This window comes from Pan troglodytes, chromosome X (genome assembly GCF_028858775.2).
Source record: "Pan troglodytes isolate AG18354 chromosome X, NHGRI_mPanTro3-v2.0_pri, whole genome shotgun sequence".
Taxonomy (NCBI): Eukaryota; Metazoa; Chordata; class Mammalia; order Primates; family Hominidae; genus Pan; species Pan troglodytes.
In genome coordinates, this window is record NC_072421.2 from 153,834,209 (window position 1) to 153,855,156 (window position 20,948).

A 20,948-nucleotide genomic window follows, 5' to 3' on the forward strand; every position below is an offset into this window, starting at 1 on the left:
CTGGGGGTGTGGCCTGCGGCGGGTGCCTCTGGAAGGGCGGGGCGAGGGTCTGGGGGTGTGGCCTGCGGCGGGGACTCCGGGGAGGGCGGGGCGAGGGTCTGGGGGTGTGGCCTGCGGCGGGGACTCCGGGGAGGGCGGGGCGAGTGCTGGGGGTGTGGCCTGCGGCGGGTGCTTCTGGAAGGGCGGGGCGAGGGTCTGGGGGTGTGGCCTGCGGCGGGGAGGGCGGGGCGCGTGCTTGGGGTGTGGCCTGCGGCGGGGCGTCGGGGAAAGGCGGGGTCTCGGCCGGCGCTGACGCAGCCGTGGCGGAGGCGGCTTTGGAAGCCGCGCGGAGCGAGTTACGAGAATTCCCGGCCGCTGCGAGGGGTGAGTGGCTCTCCCACAGGCTGCGGCGATTTCCGAACACGGGAGGGGCCCTGGGATGCCGCTGACACAGGGGGCTCGGAACCTCGTGTGTGCGACTGCCCCGAGGCCCCGCTCGGGTTGCTCTTCTGTGGCAACCTGCTTCCCTTCTCCCGTGTTCGCGCGCTTCCGCGGCTTCCTGGGTGATTCTGTTCACGTTATTCCCAAGGCCCGGTGCCGTCTTGACCGTGGTCGCGGCGAAGCCCTGTGTTTCCTACAGTCTTGAGCAGCTTGCTGTTGCCCTTGTTGAAAGCTCATCGAAGGCACACAGGTGGTGGTCGGATTCCTCCCCCACGTGCGCCGCCTCCGACCTCAACTCCCTTGTCGCACTTTGGGAGGATTGCAGGCTGACCAAATGGTCCCTGGCTCTTCCCCTGCTTGGTTTTTATTCCTTTTCTTTCTTTCTCTCTTCCCTCCTGCCTTCTTTTTTCTATTTTTAAATGATTTCTTACCACTGAACAGCAACACAGGCTCATGTGTATGTGATGTAATATACAATGGTACGCAATGTAAATGAAGCAAGGTTCCCTCCCAGCCCCAGTTTGCATTCTTACACAAAGATTGTTTATATCCGTGCACACACGACTTTTTACCCTTTTTTTGTACAAATAGTAGCCTGCTAAACACACTCTTCTGCACCGTGTATCTTGGAGATCATTTCACATTCCTCTACCTCAGTCTTTTTCACGTCTGTGTGCTAGTGCTGTATTCACTTAGTCACTTAGGTCATGTCCAATCCATTGTTTTCAATAATGCTGCAACGAGTACTTTGAGGATTGATTTAACAAATACTTATTCAGCATCTCTGTGTGCCAGGCTGTGTTCAGTGTGTTTGAGATACATCACTGAACAAAACAAATCTTTTACAGTCTATGTCCTGTTACATTCTAAGTGAGAAGGTGGACAATTAACCACAGGTGTACTGAATGAGTACATTGTAGAGTAGAAGAAGTAGGTTAGAAGGTAAGTGCAGGCAAAGCCCTCTGTGGGAGTGTGCCTGATGTGTTTAGGAAACAGTGAAGAAGCCAGTCTGCAGGAGCAGCGTCTTCTGCACATGTGTGAGTATGTTTGTTGGTTAAATTCTTTATATTTTTTGAGACAGGGTCTTACTGTGTCACACAGGCTGGAGTGCAGTGGCACGATCATAGCTCGCTGCACCTCGACCTCCCAGGTTCAAGAGATCCTCCTGCTTCAGCACCTGGGAGTAGCTGAGACTACAGGCATGCGCCACCACGCCTGGCTAATTTTTTTGAATTTTAGTAGAGACAAGGCTGGTCCCAGATTCCTCAAACAATCCTTCCACCTCAGCATTCCAAAGTTTTGGAACACCATGGAACACATAAGCCACTGCTCCCGGCCTTGTTAAATTCTTAGCAGAGTTATGGGGTCAAAGCAATTGTTTGGATCCCTTTTGAAATTTTCTCACTTGGAAGCCCCAGGAGAGGAAAGCAGCCATTCTCTGAAGGAAATGGTGAGCAAGTAAAACAAATCCCTAATTGCAGAAGTCCAAAGGGTGAAAAAATGGCAGTTTCCATGTATTTTCAGAATCCCAGGCTGTGTGCAGTACTCACGCCTGTAATCCTAGCACTTCAGGAGACCAAGGTGGGAGGCATCTCTTGAGGCCAGGAGTTCGAGACCAGCGTGGGCAACATAGTGAGACACCATAGTGTGGTAGCATGTGCCTGTAGTCCCACCTCCTGAGGCAAGAGGATTGTTTGAGTCCAGTAGTTTTGATGACAGTGGCGGGCAGTTTGAAGCAGATGTTCTCATCATGCTGGCTGCAGTGGGGAGGCACAAGTCGGGCAGCAGAAGCGGCTCTGGGAGCAGCAGTGGTGGTAGTGAGTCCCCTGTTCCCTGCATCCCCGAGGCAGCCGACTGCACCACCCCCACCCTCACATGGCTGGGCAGGACCTGCTCCTAAGCCCAGACCCTCTGCTGCAGCCTGAACCTCGCTCCCTGCCACATCCCAGAAGCCTGCGAGCGCCCTGCCAAAGGTGCAACTGGGACTTGTAGGGACTTGTACTTGTGAGTACAAAAATACTCACACATGTGCACAAAGACCCTGCTCCTGCAAACTGGCTTCTTTACTGTTTCCGGAACACAGGACTACTAGGCTCATTTGTTTGGGGTGGTCAGAGCTGCCATGCCATATGCACCTTGCCCGCCACCGCTGTGGGGAAAATGCAAAGAGGAGAGGCAGCTGGGGCCACATGTTCCACAGAGCTGGCGGGAACTGGGGACAAATGGGAGCCCCACCCCTTCCAAGTTGGTGGAGTGGGAGCTCCCTAGGCGCAATTACAGCCACCCAAGCCAGGACTGCAACTCAGGCACCCCTGTGCTCTTGGGAGCCAGGAGCAGGCAGGAGCCCCACCCTCCTAGATGCAGCTGCAGCCTCCCAAGCTGCAGCTGTGGACCCAGGCATGTCTGCACTTTTGGGGACCCAGGAAGGCCCCTTCCTGCTGCCGCAGGCTTGGAAGTGCCTGATCCTGCTGTCTGGCTTCTCCCCACTGTCAGCACCTGATCAGATCATGGAGCAAAGTTGAGGCTGAGCCTGGGTGCTATTGCAGTGCTGACACACCAGCCCCCTGCCTCCTTGGCCCCCTCTGGCCTTTGGGTGCCAACGAGCATGGGAGGGAGGCCAGGAGGGGCTGAGGGCAGCTCAGTGCTGGCCTGCAGGCACCCCTTGGCACAAACAGCTTGGGTGTCGTGAATGGTGGCAAGAGGCAGACAGGTTCCTGGGTGGAAGGTGGCGGGTCCCGGTGAAGCCCCACCTTCAAGCCAGGGAAGGCCTGAAGCCTGGGGGCTGGGCTGCCGGTTCCATGGACCGGAATGGGAACTTTTGGTGCTTTTTCCGGCCCACCCGTGGCTGCCCATGGACCAATAGGCATGTACGTCCTCCCCTGTGAGACCCATAAAAAGCCCCTGACTCAGCCAGACCAGAAGAGACGATGGGACGACCAGCTGCGGGGAGGAGCTACCCTCTCTGCTGAGAGCTGGAGAGATGACAGGACAACCTGCCCACAGAGAGGAGCTACTCTAGCCAGGGAAGCAAGCAGGCATGCCAGCTCTTTCTTTTCCAGTATTCCTGGGCCCAGTGGGGTCTTCTCACTCAGTTACAATATTTGATCTAAGAACATTCACTTTCCAACTGATCAGAAAGTAAAGGTGACTGGCATGGTGTGGCCGTGAGAGATGCAGTGTGAACTCAGAGGTGAACATCAGTGCCGGGACCATTTGGAGCAGGATGTGGTAACCACCAAATGGAAACCACGGCCTTTTGGCTCGACCTAGAGCATGAATGTAGCAAAGCGAAGCCCTGTACACTTTATAAAAACCAGCAGAAAGACACTCCAGTCTGAGTGAGCAGCTGGAACAAAGCTCTGCTGAGCTGAACACTCAACAGGACTACCTGCCTGCAGAGAGAGGAGCTATCCTCTTTGCTGAGAGCTGAACACTCGTTGGGACACCCTGGCTGCGGAGAGGAGCTGCCCACTGTGGGTCTCCTCTGAGCTATTCTGTGGCTCAGTAAAGCTCCTCTTTGTCTTGTTTACCCTCTGCTTGTCTGTGTGTACCTCATTCTTCCTGGATGCAGGACAAGAATTGGGACCTGCTGAGTGGCGGGGCTAAAAGAGCTGTAACATGAAGAGGGCTGAACCATGCGTCTTGCTCGCCACATTGTGGGTGACCAGAAGGAAAGAAGAGCTGCGGCCCTTTGGGGAGTCCAGACCCAGGAGCTCCCCAAGCTGGGGTTCTGACACCCTCTTTAGGGCTCTGCGGTTCCTGGTATCTGCAAGCTTCCAGGCACCACCATACTTCCCAGTGTCAGCTGTGGAAGCTGCTTATGGTACACCTGGTCTAGCTGCAGCCTTGCAGGAAACCAGCACCTGTGTTGGCACCTGAAGCTGCTTGCCCCACCGCAGCCCACACGCCTAGCTGTGCGCAGCGGCCAAACCCCACACTCATTCGCTCACACACCCCTCGCTGCCCCACTCACCCTTGGCAGGTGTGGGATCCAGGCTGGTAGCATGAGCTGAGCACAGCCTGCAGGGCCGAGTGGGCCCAATGGGCCCGAGCAAAACAGGCAAAGGCATCACTGGCCACAGAGGTTTCCAGCTGGTAAAGCAACACCCCAAAGATCCCGTGACAGTTTATGGCTGCGGTGAGCTATTATTGCGTCACTGCACTTCAGCCTGGGCAACAGAGCAAGACCCTGTCTCTTAATCTCAGCGAGTACAACAGGAAGATGTACTGAGCCCCAGACCACCCCGTCTCTCAAGGTGACTGCTTGGATGGGTTGGTGTGACTGGGAAGGCCTTTGCCACTTTGCTCTCTCCTGGATTCCATATCTCCTGGATGGGTGCCATCTTGCCTCTAGCCAGGGAAGCAAGCAGGCACACCAACTCTTTCCAGTATTCCTGGGCCCAGTGGGGTCTTCTCACTCAGTTACAATATTTGATCTAAGAACATTCACTTTCCAACTGATCAGAAAGTAAAGGTGACTGGCATGGTGTTGCTGTGAGAGGTGCTGCGTAACCTCAGAGGTGAACATCAGTGCTGGGACCATTTGGAGCAGCATGTGGTAACCACCAAATGGGAACCACGGCCTTCTGGCTCGACCTAGAGCATGAATGTAGCAAAGCGAAGCCCTGTACACTTTATAACAACCAGCAGAAAGACACTCCAGTCTGAGTGAGCAGCTGGAACAAAGGTACCACCTGAATAGAGGGTGTGTGGCAAGGGCAGGCACGAGACAGGAAATCAGACTGGAAGAGTAGGTTGGGCCTGGTCGTGCATGCCAAGGCAGGCGGCATTCTCTAAGGAGCAGTGGTAAGCCATCGAGGTATTTGTTACTAGGGGTATGACAATATGAGATTGTATTTTCAGAAGATGACTGGGGCTATGATGATGAATGCTTTGGGAGGGAGTGGAATTAAGCCAGAGAAACCAGCTAGTTCACTACTGCAACCATCCAGCCAGGATACTGGAGACTTTTATTCAACATTAGGCAAATACTTGCTGAGCACATGCTGTGTGCTAGGTACTGTTCTAGGTCCCAGGGGTGCATCAGTGAACAGACAAGTGTCTCTGCCCTTGTGGAGTTCACATTCTAGCAAGGGTGAAAAAATGATAAACAGTTTATGTAGATGAAATATAATTTTTTTTTTTTTTTGAGATAAAGTCTTGCTCTGTCACCCAGGCTGGAGTGCAGTGGCACGATGATAGCTCATTGCAGCCTCTACCTCTTGGACTCAAGTGATCCTCTGGCTTCAGCCTCTAGCATAGCTAGGAGTATAGGTGCATGCCACCATGTCCAGTTAATTTTTAGTTTTTTTGTAGAGATGGGGTCTCCCTACGTTGCCAAGGCTGGTCTTGACCTCCCGGCCTCAGCAATCCTCCTGCCTCTGCCTCCCAAAGTGCTGGGATTACAGACATGAGCCACCACGTCTAGCCCTAAAATATATAGCATGTCAGATGGTGATGAATGCTAACGAGAAAAAATACGGAAAGGGATATAAAGATTTGCGGCAGGGGGACAGATTATAAATTTAGAAAGTATAGTCGGAGAAGGAAGTCTTATCAATGTGATATTTGAGTGAGGACCCAAAGGAGGTAGCTGGAATGTGGATGCCAGCAGAGGAGAGGAGACGGTGGGTTTGAGAGACATAGGAGACAGAATCAACAGGACTCAGAGCCAACCAGTAGGATGACGGGAGTGAAGGAGAAAGCTGAGTCAAAAAGATTTTGATTAGAGGTGACACAGGGCCACTGTAGACCCCTGCGCAGGCGGCACACCACGCAGCCTGCCGAAGTGTACGTGGTGGCCCTGGGTGTCTGGAGATGGTGATGCTGTTCAGCAGGACCCAAACCATAGCCGAGCCCTTCCTTTTCCTCCATTGGTGTCATCTGGTACTTTGTCTTCCCGGGTAAGAAGGTTGTAAATTTCTTAAGATGATGATTGTGTCATCCCTGATAGCCCCAGATTAGCCAAGCCAAGTGCTGAGCACATTCCTGGTGCTCAGTAAATGTCACTGTTAAAGGGGGCTTCCCAGAGCCACACAACACCCAGAATAGCCCGTGGCCATGGGGCCTCAGCCTTACTCATTCTGGAGCTCCCAATGCCACTTCCATGGTGGCCTTTCCTGGTAGATGCTAGGAGGCTGGCCTCTCCAGGGTGGGAAGGCATAGGGTCCACTGTGCAGACACAGCCCCACAGGGGATTTGGCTTATGGGCTGGGTAGCAGCCTCTGGCCCCGTGGACGGTCAGGGCCCATGCGGGTGTGTGTGCGTGATGCTTTCTGCTTTCATTTTTCCGTCCTCATCTTTCTATTACTGGTTGTCCAGGGTCCTTTGGTCACCAACGAGCATTTCCCAGTGACACAGCGCGGCCTTTCCAGGGAGGGCATCTCTTGGGCAGGGACTGGGTGCTGCAGACATCAGCCCTTCCATCCCCTGTCTTCTTCTTTCTCTCAGAGCTCTGCGTGCCTCTTGCTGTGCCCTACCTGGACAAACCCCCAACTCCGCTCCACTTCTACCCGGACTGGGTCTGCCCCAACAGGCCGTGCATCATCCGCAACGCTCTGCAGCACTGGCCGGCCCTCCAGAAGTGGTCCCTCCCCTATTTCAGGTGGGAGCTGCCTTGGGGTCAGGTGTGAGCAGTGATTACTGGCATCTGGGCATGGGCTGAGTGTCCATTCCTCTAGAGCCACAGTGGGCTCCACAGAGGTGAGTGTGGCCGTGACCCCAGATGGTTACGCGGATGCCGTGAGAGGGGATCGCTTCATGATGCCAGCTGAGCGCCGCCTGCCCCTGAGCTTCGTGCTGGATGTGCTGGAGGGCCGGGCCCAGCACCCTGGAGTCCTCTATGTGCAGAAGCAGTGCTCCAACCTGCCCACCGAGCTGCCCCAGATGCTGCCTGATCTGGAATCCCATGTGCCCTGGGCCTCCGAAGCCCTGGGTGAGTGGAGGTGGGGTGGTCCTGGCCCTGGACAGGGAAGATATGGGAAGGAGGGGGGTCAGCCTGTTTGCCCTTAGGTGATGACCTGGCCTATGGGCTTGGTCCTGTCAGCATCTGGTGCAGCTCACTAAATACATTCCCAGGCCTTGACTTAATCATAGATGAACTGCCAAAGATTGTTGTCCTTCCTTCTGCCCCAGGGAGGGAGGACCCCTTCCCCAAGATTTCCCAACCTCTGCCTCTTCTCCCTGACCCCTTTCTTGGGATTCCTCTGTGCTCACCCAGGTTTTGGCTCTGGCATCTCTGGATGGCAGCTTTCCCCAGCCTGGCCTTCCTAACTTGCTCTCTGCCTTCTGCCCTGCAGGAAAGATGCCCGATGCTGTGAACTTCTGGCTGGGGGAGGTGGCTGCGGTGACTTCTTGTAGGTGTAAGGGGAATACAAAGGTGGAGAAGGAGCAGGTTGGGGCAGAGGGAGGGAAGACGAGGCCAGGAGTGGAGGGATGGCCCTGGGTGGAGGTTGGGCTGTTCTCTAAGATTTCTTTTGGCTTCTAGGACTCGGGCACCACAGAGGGTTTCCCCTGACAGCTGAGGTCGGGGAATGGACCCATGGCATTGGGGGTGGGTGCATTGTTTCTTCTAGACCCAAAGAAACCTCCCTGAAGGCCCGCTGGGCCAGGGGGTAAGTGTAGGAGAACTTCCCCTCTTTTTGAAGAGGAGTCCAGGGCCTGGTGAGCATCAGGTCCCTGGTAGGCAGAGTTCCAGAATGCCCATCAGAACCCCTGGCATCTCCAGCCCACTGGCTCTGTGCATGCTTCTCTTTTGTCATAGGCCGTCTTGGGGTGCAGGGCTCTCAGCATGATGGTTTGCCTCCTCCCGTGCCCCTGCCCTCCATATCCTGCCCCCGGGCCTTCTTTCTGTTGGCAGTGCACAAGGACCACTATGAGAACCTCTACTGCGTGGTCTCAGGAGAGAAACATTTCCTGTTCCATCTGCCCAGCGACTGGCCCTTCATCCCCTATGGTAGGGGATGTGGCCTGCAGGGAGGGGCTGGGGAACAGCTGGCCCAAGGGGGAGGGAGGCAGCAAGAGCCTGGGAGGCCAGTTCCCAGGCCTGAGGTGTGGCTGTGGCATCCCCAGTGCACCAGGGCCCCTGATCCCCTTGCCCCTGCCCAGGGCTGGCTGGGGTGGAGGAGGGTCTGGCAAGTTCCAGGCTGTTTGCAATTCCCCCACACCCTTCTCCCTTGGGCTCCAGAGCTGTACATGCCGGCAACCTACCAGCTAACTGAAGAGGGCACCTTTAAGGTGGTGGATGAAGAGGCCATGGAGAAGGTGTCTGTCCTGTTCTTGGGCTCTAGGGAGGGAGAAGGGCAGAAGCCTGGCTCTGAAGAGCAGGCACAAAAGATCTGGGGAGGTGGCACCTTGCTCTGAAAAGTCCCTAAGTCTGAGGCCTTTCAGTGCTGAGCCAAGCAGGGCCTGTGGTGTTGACCTTTGGAAGGGACAGAGCCTGAAGTCCTGGGGGGTCTGGGGGGCTGCTCCCTGGCATCTGATGTGTTCCCAGGTGCCCTGGATCCCACTGGACCCCTTGGCACCAGACCTAGCATGGTACCCTAGTTACAGTCAGGCCCAGGCCCTTTGCTGCACGGTGCAGGCCGGTGAGATGCTCTATCTGCCGGCTCTGTGGTTCCACCACGTCCAGCAGTCCCAGGGCTGCATCGCAGGTGAGGAGTTGCCCAGGCCGCCTGGGGACAGGCCCTGCCAAGGTCCAGCAGGGCCTCTGGGGGGAGGCTTGGGAGGCTCTGGGTCAGAAGAGGGATCTTCATGCTCAGATCCCCGTTCTTCCCACAGTGAATTTCTGGTATGACATGGACTACGACCTCAAGTATAGTTACTTCCAGCTGCTCGACTCCCTCACCAAGGCTTCAGGCCTTGACTGATGGAGCGCTGGTGAACACGACCAAGCACGCCTTGGGGGATGGGGCCAGCCCCTCCCTGGCCGGGTCAATTCTCGAGAGAGCCTGGAGTGTGCATGCTGGCTGCTGGCCCCGGGTCCAGCATGGCTTGAGATCAGCTGTGGAGGATCTTGGAATGTGGTCATAAGGACTCAAGGTGCCAGGCAGGTCTGGGTGAGGGTTCTCAGGAAGTTGCCACACAGGTGAGCAGAGTGGGGATCAGGTGCAGCGGCACCTCTCCCCAGCGCTGTGATGTTGGGCGAGTCACTGCGTCTCGGGCATTGGTGTCCTGTCAGTAAAGAGATAATAATGGCTGTACCTCGCGGGGCTGTTGTGGGCTTGGAGATGATGTCTATGAGGACCAGCATGGAGCTGGCACACAGGACATGTTGAATAAAAGGTAGCTGTGAGTCGTATGTCCTTTTTTTTTTTTTTTTTTTTTAAGATGGGATCTCGCTCTGTCACCCAGGCTGGAGTGCAGTGGTGTGATGTCAGCTCACTGCAAGCTCTGCCTCCCAGGTTCTCACTATTCTGCCTCAGCCTCCCAAGTAGCTGGGACTACAGGTGCGTGCCACCATGCCCGGCTAATTTTTTTGTATTTTTAGGAGAGATGGGGTTTCACCGTGTTAGCCAGTATGGTCTTGGTCTCCTGACCTCGTGATCCACCTGTCTCGGCCTCCCAAAAGTGCTGGGATTACAGGTGTGAGCCGCTGCGCCTGGCTTATGAGTCGTATGTTCTGATCCTCCCTCTTGAAGTTGCCTTCTGTGGTCTAAGGAGGGCCTGAAGGTTCAGGTAAAAACTTCAGGGTGACCTTCACTGGGGGTGAGGGCTGGATCCCAGCCTGGGCCCAAAGAGCCGTCAGCTGCCCAAGTCCCGCTGTCCATGAGAGCCACCGCAGCCCCTCCCTGGGACAAGCAAGCAGACCTGAGTCTTGTAGCTCTCTGGTCCGGACCTCTTTGGCCCAGGACCTTGAGAGCTATTCCTAGCTCTCCTATGGTTACTGTCCTCCCCCAGTTCAGGGGCAGCAGGTGGGACCTGGTGCCCTGGGGATAACCCCTGTTTCTCCCATAACAGGCACAGGCAGGAAGGGACGGAAGCCCCCACCTCTCCTGGGGCTGTCCCTCTGAGGAAAGAGTTGGTCTCCACACGCTGACCCCCCCACAAACCATGCCCTGGAGGCAGAAGAACCCCCTGCCCCTGAGTGCCAACCCACAGGCCTCATCCCTGGCCACTCAGCCCCTAGCTTTGAAGGGCTGTTTTATGTGACAGCCACTCCCCTGCCTGTCATGAGGGGGCCCGGGTGTTCATCTCAGATTGATGGAGCCCTGCCATCAAGACTGGGCATTCCTGTCCAACAAGTGCCAGAGTTGCAAAAGGCCTGTGACAGGGAACTCCACTCTTCCCTTGGCTGCTGTTCTGGGACTCACCCCTGCTTTCTTTCTGCTCAGCCCCTGGCAGCAAGCTCTCCAGGCTGGGATTGCAGGGCTGGGTGGGGCAGGCCCAGCTGGTAAAGGCTGGCGAGTGCCACAGAGGTATCAAGAGCTCTAGTATAGGCTTAGGGTGCCTCATTTCCTGGACAGGTGGCTGGTTCAGGAGTGGGTGTGGAGCTTAGGTGGAGCAGAGGCGGCGGGTAGGAGGGACTTGGGACCAATTGGGACATCACATCCCTGGCTCTGGGTTAGAAAGCTGATAGTCCTTGATCCTGTGGCCACTGCCCCATCATTCCTGCTCCTGAGGACTCAGTCTCATGGCTGTGGTAAGGCCTGGCAGGGCCCTGGGTCCCTACTGGGACCCCTGGTCTCTACCTGGGGCCTAGTTAATATGTTTCTTATGGGAGCTGTGGTCTTCTCCAGGGGTAGGGAGGGGAGTTTATTGACCACAAGACCAGGGTAGTGGGCAGAAGCCAGGGGAGAAGGAGGCTTGGGGATGAGGGATCCGTCCTGAGTGTTTTCTGTCCTGGGAACGGGCTCCTGGCAGAGCTCCCTGGCACCATAGATTTGGGCCCTGGAGACTCAGAGGCTCCCAGCTGCCGCCCTGAGGCCCTGGAAGCAAGTGGCTCCTCCATGCTCCTCTGACTCAGTTGCCTGGAGTGTGAGGGCCCTGGGCTGACCCTGGTGGATGAGGCCCTCCAGCACTGCCCTGGACCTGGTTGCTCCCTGGACTTGACCTGTTAGGGTCCTTGCGGAGGCAGGTGGAAGGCCGAAAGGAAGCAGTTGGCACAGGCTTCCCTGGTCCCGGTGCGCCTGCCAGGCTGCATTCCCAGAACCAGGGGCATGGGTTTGGAGGGAGCTACCGGGGGACCATCTTCAGCCTGACCTGGCAGGGCCTGGAGGACATGACAGCCTGTGAGGGGTCTGAGCTAGGAGCCGCCTCCCCTGCCCAGGAGAGAGCCCATTTCCAGGATGCTCTTCTGACCGGGGTGGAGGGAGGGTACGAGAGCAGCTCAGCCTGGGGCCCAAGGACCTGATGTGCTACTTCCCCTCCCTCGATAGCTTATGTCCCCTGCCACCCAAGACCAGCCGGAAAGCTGCTTAGCTGGGGTGTGGGCTGGGGATGTGGGGTGGAGAGCCTAAAGGATACTAGCCCGAGAAGGTGGAAGCAGGTCTGTGTGAGGCATAAATCTGGAGCCAGCCTGCCCGGGCTCCAACCCCAATTGTGGACCTCAGGCAAGTGACTGCTTCTCTGTGCCTCAGTTTCCTTGTGGAGTGGGCCATCGTAAATAGTATCTGTGCATAAGGTGGTTGTGCGATAAATGAGTTAATGTATGCAAAGCCCTTGGCCCAGAGCCGGCGCAGAGCATTGTGTAAGTGCTGGCAGGCGTCGTGATGGAGATATCATGTCTCCTCTTGTGGATTCAGGATTCTGATGAGATGGAGGATGGGCCTGGGGTTCAGGATTAGGCCTTGAGGCACTGCTCCAGCCTCCTTTGTGGCCCCTGTCACCCTTGGCTTCATCAGCCCATAGCAGGTCTCCCCTCTCCCACCTCTGCAGGCAGAGGTGTCCAGGACCTGCCTGCTCATGGTTCGTGTCCTGCAGGCCCATCGCCTACCCTCTAAGGACCTAGGTGAGTGCGCACCGCCCTGGCCCCTGTGCTGGGCTGAGGGAGGAGGAGGGTGCTGAGGAGGAGGGTGCTGTGGCTGGATTTGGTGGAGGCGGGTGGGCCGGTGGGCAGGGCCTAGAGGAGGGAGCTGAGAGGAGCTTCTGGGTGGAAGGTGGCAGCTGGGGCTCTGCCTCTGGCCCCCACTTCCCCCCACTTCCCCTCCCCCTCAGTCTTAACCCACATGGGGCTCTAGGTGATGGAAGGAAGTGGGTCTGGGCGGCTGGGAAGGGCTCTTGTCCACCGCTGGGCACTTGTTCCTTCCCGCAGTGACCCCCTCTGACTGCTACGTGACTCTCTGGCTGCCCACGGCCTGCAGCCACAGGCTCCAGACACGCACGGTCAAGAACAGCAGTAGCCCTGTCTGGAACCAGAGCTTTCACTTCAGGATCCACAGGCAGCTCAAGGTGGGTCAGGCATCAGCGCTGACTCTACCCACATCCTCGCCAGCCACTGCCGCTGCCCTGCTCACCTTTCTGTCCCCTCCCTCCTGCAGCCCTGTCACTCTTTTCCCCTCCAGAATGTCATGGAACTGAAAGTCTTTGACCGGGACCTGGTGACCGGAGATGACCCTGTGTTGTCAGTACTGTTTGATGCGGGGACTCTGCGGGCTGGGGAGTTCCGGTGCGAGAGCTTCTCACTGAGCCCTCAGGCAAGGCGGTGTTTCCACGGCAGCCCTAGCTGGTGTCTGGGTTGAAATCTCCACGCGCACACACACGCATGTCTCTCATACTCACTGACATATGTGCACTCCTTCTGACCCTTTCTAACTTACTTCTGGCTCTCTTCCCAGGGTGAGGGGCGCCTGGAAGTTGAATTTTGCCTGCAGAGTCTGTGAGTCAGGGGCCTGGGGCAGTTTGGGTGGGAGTGCCGTGTGGGAAGGACAGCACTAGTGCCTGGGGGATGCCCAGGTCTCTGTGGGGTGGGAACCTGGACTCCTGCTAAGGGGGCTCTGTGGGCTCTTTCCAGGGCTGACCGTGGCGAGTGGCTCGTCAGCAATGGCGTTCTGGTGGTGAGTGTGCCAGTGCTCTGGGAGGCGGTCTGGGGTCCCCGGGACTCCCTCATGCCAGCGACTTGAGGTACAGGCCCACCGCTGCCTCAGCCTGGGGACCCTGGGATTTCAGTTTGTTAAGGGAATACAATCTCAAGGGCCCAGGTAATGAAGTGCAGACCAGCAGCAGCCAGGGTGCTGCGAGGGTGGGGTCCCTGAATGGGGGGTGGGGTTAGTGTCTGAGGGGCTGTCTTCATGACTCAGGCCCGGGAGCTCTCCTGCTTGCACGTTCAACTGGAGGAGACAGGAGACCAGAAGTGTGAGTCCCCAACCCACTGGGACAGCCCCTGGCTCTCAGCTCTTGTCTTCCCCCTTTAAGCATTGGACAATTCTCCCTGGGGCCTGAGCTTTCCCCTTAGGCCTTCTCGGGGGACCGTGGTGGGGGATCCATCTCCACCAGACCATTTCAGCGGGGAGAGGGAGGTGCCCTCCAGGCCACGCAGCAAGATGGGTTCTGTGGGCAGAGATACCGTCCCCAGCCTCTCTACTCTGGTTCCTGTTTCCAGCCTCAGAGCACAGAGTTCAGCTTGTGGTTCCTGGGTCCTGTGAGGGTCCACAGGAGGCCTCTGTGGGCACTGGCACCTTCCGCTTCCACTGCCCAGCCTGCTGGGAGCAGGAGCTGAGTATTCACCTGCAGGTAGTGTGCCTCGCTCCCTCGAGGTGGGGCCCCCAGAACTTCCTCCCTCCCTCTGCACCTCCTCCCAGTCTGACCTCTGCTCCACCTGGCAGAGTGGGCACCCTGGCAGCATGTGTGGGCCCATGCTGGCCTCCCCTTCCCGTCCCTCCCATACCTCTATGGCTGCCGGCGGGAGTTTGGTGAGGTCTTTGCTAGGAGTGGAAGCGTAAAGATTCTTAGGTCTCCATTCTTTGTCCCCTGCAGGATGCCCCCGAGGAGCAACTAAAGGTGCCCCTGAGTGCCCTGCCCTCTGGTCAAGTGGTGAGGCTTGTCTTCCCCACGTCCCAGGTACTGGCCTCCCAGGGAAGGAAGCAAGGCGCCTGGATGGGGCTGGGACCCAGGCCACAAAGGGAGGGGCCTGCTTCCCGCTTCTCCGTGGGTCACACCCTGAGCAGGTGCTGGGGCCAGGCTCTTTGGGGAGTGTCCTCTGAGCATCCCTGCTTCAGGCCTGGCGCCTGTGGAGACAGTGGCGGGGCGGGGGTGGTGCGCCGGGGATCAGGGTAAGAGGACCAGAGCTGGGTGGAGGTGGCCGACCTTTTGTGACTGGGGCCTTCACGGTTTTCAGGAGCCCCTGATGAGAGTGGAGCTGAAAAAAGAAGCAGGGTGAGAGGCCTGGCTGGGGACTGGGCAAGGCCCTGGAAAACAACCAGGGCGCGGGGCTGGAGGAGGCCTGGAGGAGTGAGGGGGAGAAACAGCCGCCCCTCATCCTCATGCTCTCTGAAGGGGCTCAGGCTTGCGCTCGGTGGGGGCACGAAGTACCGGGAGGAGTACTGGGAGGAGTCTTAGCACCTATGGTCAGAGGGGTGAGTGACCGGCCCAGTGCCAGGCACCCGGGGAGCACTTGATAAATGTTTGGCTGGAAAACGCAGGGAGGTGAGGATGGAAAATGGTAACATGGTTTGGGGCGCGGAGAGGGCAGGAAAACCAAGGGAGAGAAGAGGGGAAATTGCGCCCTTTTGGGTGGAAGCTGTTATGGCTGGACCTTAAATGATCTTCGTAGAGTTGTCGCCCACCCTGGCCCTCTGTCTTGAGAGAGTGGCTTCTCACCTCACAGACACAGGATTATTGGTCCTTTTCTGCCCCGCCCCCTGCCCTTTTTTTTTTTTTTTTTTGAGATGGAGTCTCTCTCTGTCGCCCAGGCTGGAGTGCAATGGCGCGATCTTGGCTCACTGCAACCTCCGCCTCTGGGGTTCAAGCGATTCTCCTGCCTCAGCCTCCCGAGTAGCTGGGATTACGGGTGACCACCACCACACCCAACTAATTTTTTGTATTTTTAGTGGAGACGGGGTTTCCCCACATTGGCCAGGCTGGTCCTGGCCTCAAGTTATATGCCTGCCTCAGCCTCCCAAAGTGCTTTGAACTCCGTGGGTAAGGGACAGAACACGAGACTTGGAGGGGGGGATCTATGGTATGGGGCCTGCCTGGGGGCCTGTCTGCACCTGGGACCCCAAGCAGCCTCTTTCAGCCACGGCATTCTGGGTCCTGCCAGTCTGCCTTGCTGCATTCCCAAGCATGTCCACATGGACACACTCTCCCCAGGTGTCAAACTTCAGTCTTGTGACACGGGAGTGGCATTGAGGGTTGGGGAGAGGAGGGAGGGCAGTAGGTATTACAGGTGAGGCAGACCCAGCTTTCCATTCTCTGGGGAGGGTTGAGAGCTGTCACACAGTCTCTTCCTTCCCCGGCCAGACTGAGGGAGCTGGCCATGCGACTGGGCTTCGGGCCCTGTGCAGAGGAGCAGGCCTTCCTGAGCAGGAGGAAGCAGGTGGTGGCCGCGGCCTTGAGGCAGGCCCTGCAGCTGGACAGAGACCTGCAGGAGGATGACGTTTGGGGGCTGGGCTGGATGGGGTGTCCCCGGGCTTGCTTGGGCCTAGCTCCTGGTGCTGAACACTGGAGCTGCTGTCCCCGATCTAGACCAGAGCTCGTAGCTGCCTGTCCCCACCCTGCTTCCTCTCACCTGGTGTTAGCAGGGACTTGGTACAGGCAGAGTGTTGCTTGAGGCACCTGGAGCCCACATGGGAGCTACCTCATGGGGCTGGCTTTCCTACTCTGTTTCTTGGTTCTCAGCCTAGCCTGTCTGAGGAGGGAGACAGATATCTGGTATGAGGCCTGTTGGCCCAGGGTGCTTCAGGAGGTTCATATTAGCCTGGGCCATCTCCTGGGGGAATGATGGCAATTTGGGAAAATTTTGAGGTGGGCCCTGGGGCTTCCAGAAAGTGAGCATCAGGTTCGGGGGCTGAGGGCAAGGAGATGAGGCTCAGAACTTGCCTGGGCCATTTTTTCCTGGAGCCCTTAGGACTGGAGGAGCTGGGCACTCAAAAGGCTGTTTCTGGCCCCCAGGGCTGACTCAGAACTGGTCCCAAGACCTGTGATCAGGCCTTAGCTGTGGGCTGGGTGGCCACTTGACCTGCTACCTCTTCTTCCTGTGACTTGGCCTTCCCCATCCCTAGGGCCTCTACAGGCCTAGCTCTCTTCTTTTCCAGTTCCCAGTGGTAGCCATTATGGCCACTGGTGGTGGGATCCAGGCAATGACTTCCCTGTATGGGCAGCTGGCTGGCCTGAAGGAGCTGGGCCTCTTGGATTGCGTCTCCTACATCACCGGGGCCTCGGGCTCCACCTGGTGAGCTGGGGGCAGGGGGTGCTGGTGCCAGGGTTCTCCTAGGCCTCTGAGAAAACTAGAAGGGCTGGGAGAATGAATGTGCCAGGGAGAAACGTGCTCAAGGGGACCCTGGGAAGGTCCCTGCCAGGCCATTGTCCTAGAAAGCCCGGGGCACGTGGGGTCTAGACGGGGTCCTTCAGTGACAGCCCTCTGGCTTTGGCTTTTCCCAGGGCCTTGGCCAACCTTTATGAGGACCCAGAGTGGTCTCAGAAGGACCTGGCAGGGCCCACTGAGTTGCTGAAGACCCAGGTGACCAAGAACAATCTGGGTGTGCTGGCCCCCAGCCAGCTGCAGCGGTACCGGCAGGAGCTGGCCGAGCGTGCCCGCTTGGGCTACCCAAGCTGCTTCACCAACCTGTGGGCCCTCATCAACGAGGCTGCTGCATGATGAGGTGCGGGGGCTGCGGCCTGGGGGCAGAGCCAGGGCAAGGGCTGGAGCTGGGGCTCGGTGCTGGACAGCAGGGTGGGAAAGGCCCTGGGCACCCAGGCCGCTGTGGGTTTAGGTTCTACGCATCTTTCCCCAGCCCCATGATCACAAGCTCTCAGATCAACGGGAGGCCCTGAGTCATGGCCAGAACCCTCTGCCCATCTACTGTGCCCTCAACACCAAAGGGTAGAGCCTGACCACTTTTGAATTTGGGGGTGAGTGGCCCAAGAGCTGAGACCTGTGCCCTTGCAGTTGGTGGAATAAGGGGAGACGGGGCCTGTGTGCAGATTGCAGATGTCACACCCACCTCTCCTGAGCCAGGTCCCGTGCTTTCTGGAGACCGGCACCCTACCGGGGTCCCTCAGCCCTTTGGGAAGGAGGCAGGGGCCTTAGGTCCTATGCACAAAGCCCAGGCCACAAGGCCTCCTGGTCCTCAGCTGCCCTAAAGCAAAATCCTGGGTCGGGGTGGGGGTGTGGGTGCCTAAGGGCTCTGCACCACGAGGCTGAGGGGTGGACTCCTCACAGAGTGGTGCGAGTTCTCTCCCTACGAGGTCGGCTTCCCCAAGTACGGGGCCTTCATCCCCTCTGAGCTCTTTGGCTCCGAGTTCTTTATGGGGCAGCTGATGAAGAGGCTTCCTGAGTCCCGCATCTGCTTCTTAGAAGGTGAGGGGCATTGGCAGGCCGGGGAAGCTGGGCCGAGCAGGGAAAATGGGTCCTGGGTGAGAGGGCAGCCTTGGTCAGAAGAGTTTCCTGGGCCAGGACTGGCCATGGGGAAGGGTAGGGTTGGGACAAGAGTCGGGGGCCCTCTTCCCTCACGGCCGCTCTTTCAGGTATCTGGAGCAACCTGTATGCAGCCAACCTCCAGGACAGCTTATACTGGGCCTCAGAACCCAGCCAGTTCTGGGACCGCTGGGTCAGGAACCAGGCCAACCTGGGTAAGTGCTCCGGCCCCTTCATAAGGGTGCCAAGGGGCAGCCAGCTGGGGCTGCACCAGGGGGCGGGGGGTTCACACCTCTTCCCCCTCCAGGGTCACCACCAAGGTGGGGATAAAGGTGCAGGAGTCCCCATTTCCCCACCTTGCCTGTGTAGACAAGGAGCAGGTCCCCCTTCTGAAGATAGAAGAACCGCCCTCAACAGCCGGCAGGATAGCTGAGTTTTTCACCGATCTTCTGACGTGGCGTCCACTGGCCCAGGCCACACATAATTTCCTGCGTGGCCTCCATTTCCACAGAGACTACTTTCAGCATCCTCACTTCTCCACATGGAAAGGTACCTGCTTCTCTCCAAAGTCCTCCTGTGGCCACCTGAGCCTTGAGTCCCCAGTCCAGATACCCCTCACAGTCCACTCCCATTCTCCTGCTTTGAGCTTGATTGCCTGGACTACTTGGAACAGGGGTCTTTTTCTCCTTGTCTTGGGGACCCAGGGCCCACCTGCAGGGCTGTCGGGGTGTTGGTTCAGCAGGAGAGCAGGAACCGGAGGCCAGAGTCTCTCCTTCCAGCAGGAATCTGGTACCCTTGGTGTCTGTGACAATTGCTGCTGTCCCCAACCTTCCAGCTACCACTCTGGATGGGCTTCCCAACCAGCTGACACCCTCGGAGCCCCACCTGTGCCTGCTGGATGTTGGCTACCTCCTCAATACCAGCTGCCTGCCCCTCCTGCAGCCCACTCGGGACGTGGACCTCATCCTGTCATTGGACTACAACCTCCACGGAGCCTTCCAGGTTGGGAAGGGTGGGCAGCCCAGCAGGGAGGCGGTGGGTGGCCCCTGTCCCCTGAAGAGAGGGGCTTTGGAGTCCAGTGTCTGGTTCAGCTTCCTTTAGGAGCTGTGACTGGGACACTGGAATCTTAATTTGCCACCAGAGGAGCTCATTCTTCTCCGGAGGTTGGGAAGCTGGCGAGGTTCTCCTGGTATCTGGGTCCCCTTTACTGACCTGCGAGGTGTGGTCCTGGGCCTCTGGGCCCACCTGCTGAGTCTGCTTTGGCTCCCAGTGTCAGAACTGGAATGCTGGGAGTAACCCGGCTCCGTCTAACCCCAGAGGAGCTGCCACTGAGGGCTGTCAGGCGTGGAGAGTTTTTTCCAACGACTGGCTTCGTAGGCCCCACTGGAGACCGTTTTGGCATTTGAGCCCCAGGTCCTGTGCATCTTACGTCAGCCCCAGTGTTGAGGATGCCAGGGGCCCTGTCCCTCTGAAGCCCCTTCTGCCTGCCCTGCAGCAGTTGCAGCTCCTGGGCCGGTTCTGCCAGGAGCAGGGGATCCCGTTCCCACCCATCTCACCCAGCCCCAAAGAGCTGCTCCAGCCTTGGGAGTGCCACACCTTCTCCGACTCCACCTGCCCCGGAGCCCCCGCGGTGCTGCACTTTCCTCTGGTCAGCGACTCCTTCCGGGAGTACTCGGCCCCTGGTGAGCTGCTGTTCACCTCCCCATCCTGCTGCCCCAGTCCCCCACACCTCCTCCGTCCCCTGTGCCTCTCCAACCCCGTCTTCCCCACAACGTGTTCCCCATGCCAGGCTGCACTCTCTCCACAGGGGTCCGGCAGCCACCCGAGGAGGCGGCAGCTGGGGAGGTGAACCTGTCTTCATCGGACTCTCCCTACTACTACACGAAGGTGACCTACAGCCAGGAGGACGTGGACAAGCTGCTGCACCTGACACATTACAATTTCTGCAACAACCAGGAGCAGCTGCTGGAGACTCTGCGCCAGGCAGTGCAGCGGAGGCGGCAGCGCAGGCCCCACTGATGGCCGGGGCCCCTGCCACCCCTAACTAACTCTCATTCATTCCCTGGCTGCTGAGTTGCAGGTGGGAACTGTCATCACGCAGTGCTTCAGAGCCTCGGGCTCAGGTGGCACTGTCCCAGGGTCCAGGCTGAGGGCTCCCTTGCGCCTCAGCAGTTTGCAGTGGGGTAAGGAGGCCAAGCCCATTTGTGTAATCACCCAAAACCCCCCGGCCTGTCCCTGTTTTCCCTTCTGCGCTACCTTGAGTAGTTGGAGCACTTGATACATTACAGACTCATACAAATGTGAGGCGCTGAGAAGGGCCATGTCATTCTAGGCTCTTGGCTGTACATGGCAAGGGCTGGTACAGAGCTCGCTCTTCAGTGTTCTTCCTCCGAAGAGCACATTCTCTGCACACATCTGCGTCTACCTGTGCTCAGAGTCACCCCTTCCAGGCAAGGAGGAGGCCACATGGGCCTGGGGTAGCCCTGGCCTTGCCCACCTGCTCTGCCGTAACACGTCTCCTCTTCATCCAGACAGGAATGCAGGGGGAGGCCAGCCAATGGCTGTTTCCTGCCACATGGTAGGACCCATCTAACCAGAAGGAACTGTCTATTCCAGAATCTGGGCCTGGGGAACTGGGTTGAAGCAGCCACGGGAAGGAGCCCTTTTGCCTGTAGCTGAGTCTCATTCTGGTCCCTTAGATGTGTCCTCGCTTGTGCCCCTGAAGTTTGGTGTTGCACTGGGGTTCACCTCAGGGATCAGACCTGTTGGGAAAACGGAATGAATTTAGTAGGGTATGGCCACCCCAGAATCTTCTCCAAACAAACAAACACTGGTGCCCCTGCCCTCCCCTGGACCAGCCAGCCTCCTAGAATAAGCGTGTGAGTGGATTCCAGAGCTGACAGGCGCTGCGGCAGCAACCACAGTGACGGGTGAGTGGGTGGGAATTGCCTCGACTTTCATAACCCAACTCGACGTCTGTCAGCTGGCCTAGCGGCCCCAGCCCTGGGTTAGAGAC

The 20,948-nt window shown here is 57.9% G+C and overlaps 1 pseudogene; it reads left to right on the forward strand.

Annotated features, from left to right (window-relative positions):
• The first annotated feature begins 258 nt into the window (after positions 1 to 258).
• LOC129138735 (cytosolic phospholipase A2 beta-like) lies at positions 259 to 20,236 on the forward strand (annotated as a pseudogene).
• The last annotated feature ends 712 nt before the right edge of the window (positions 20,237 to 20,948 follow it).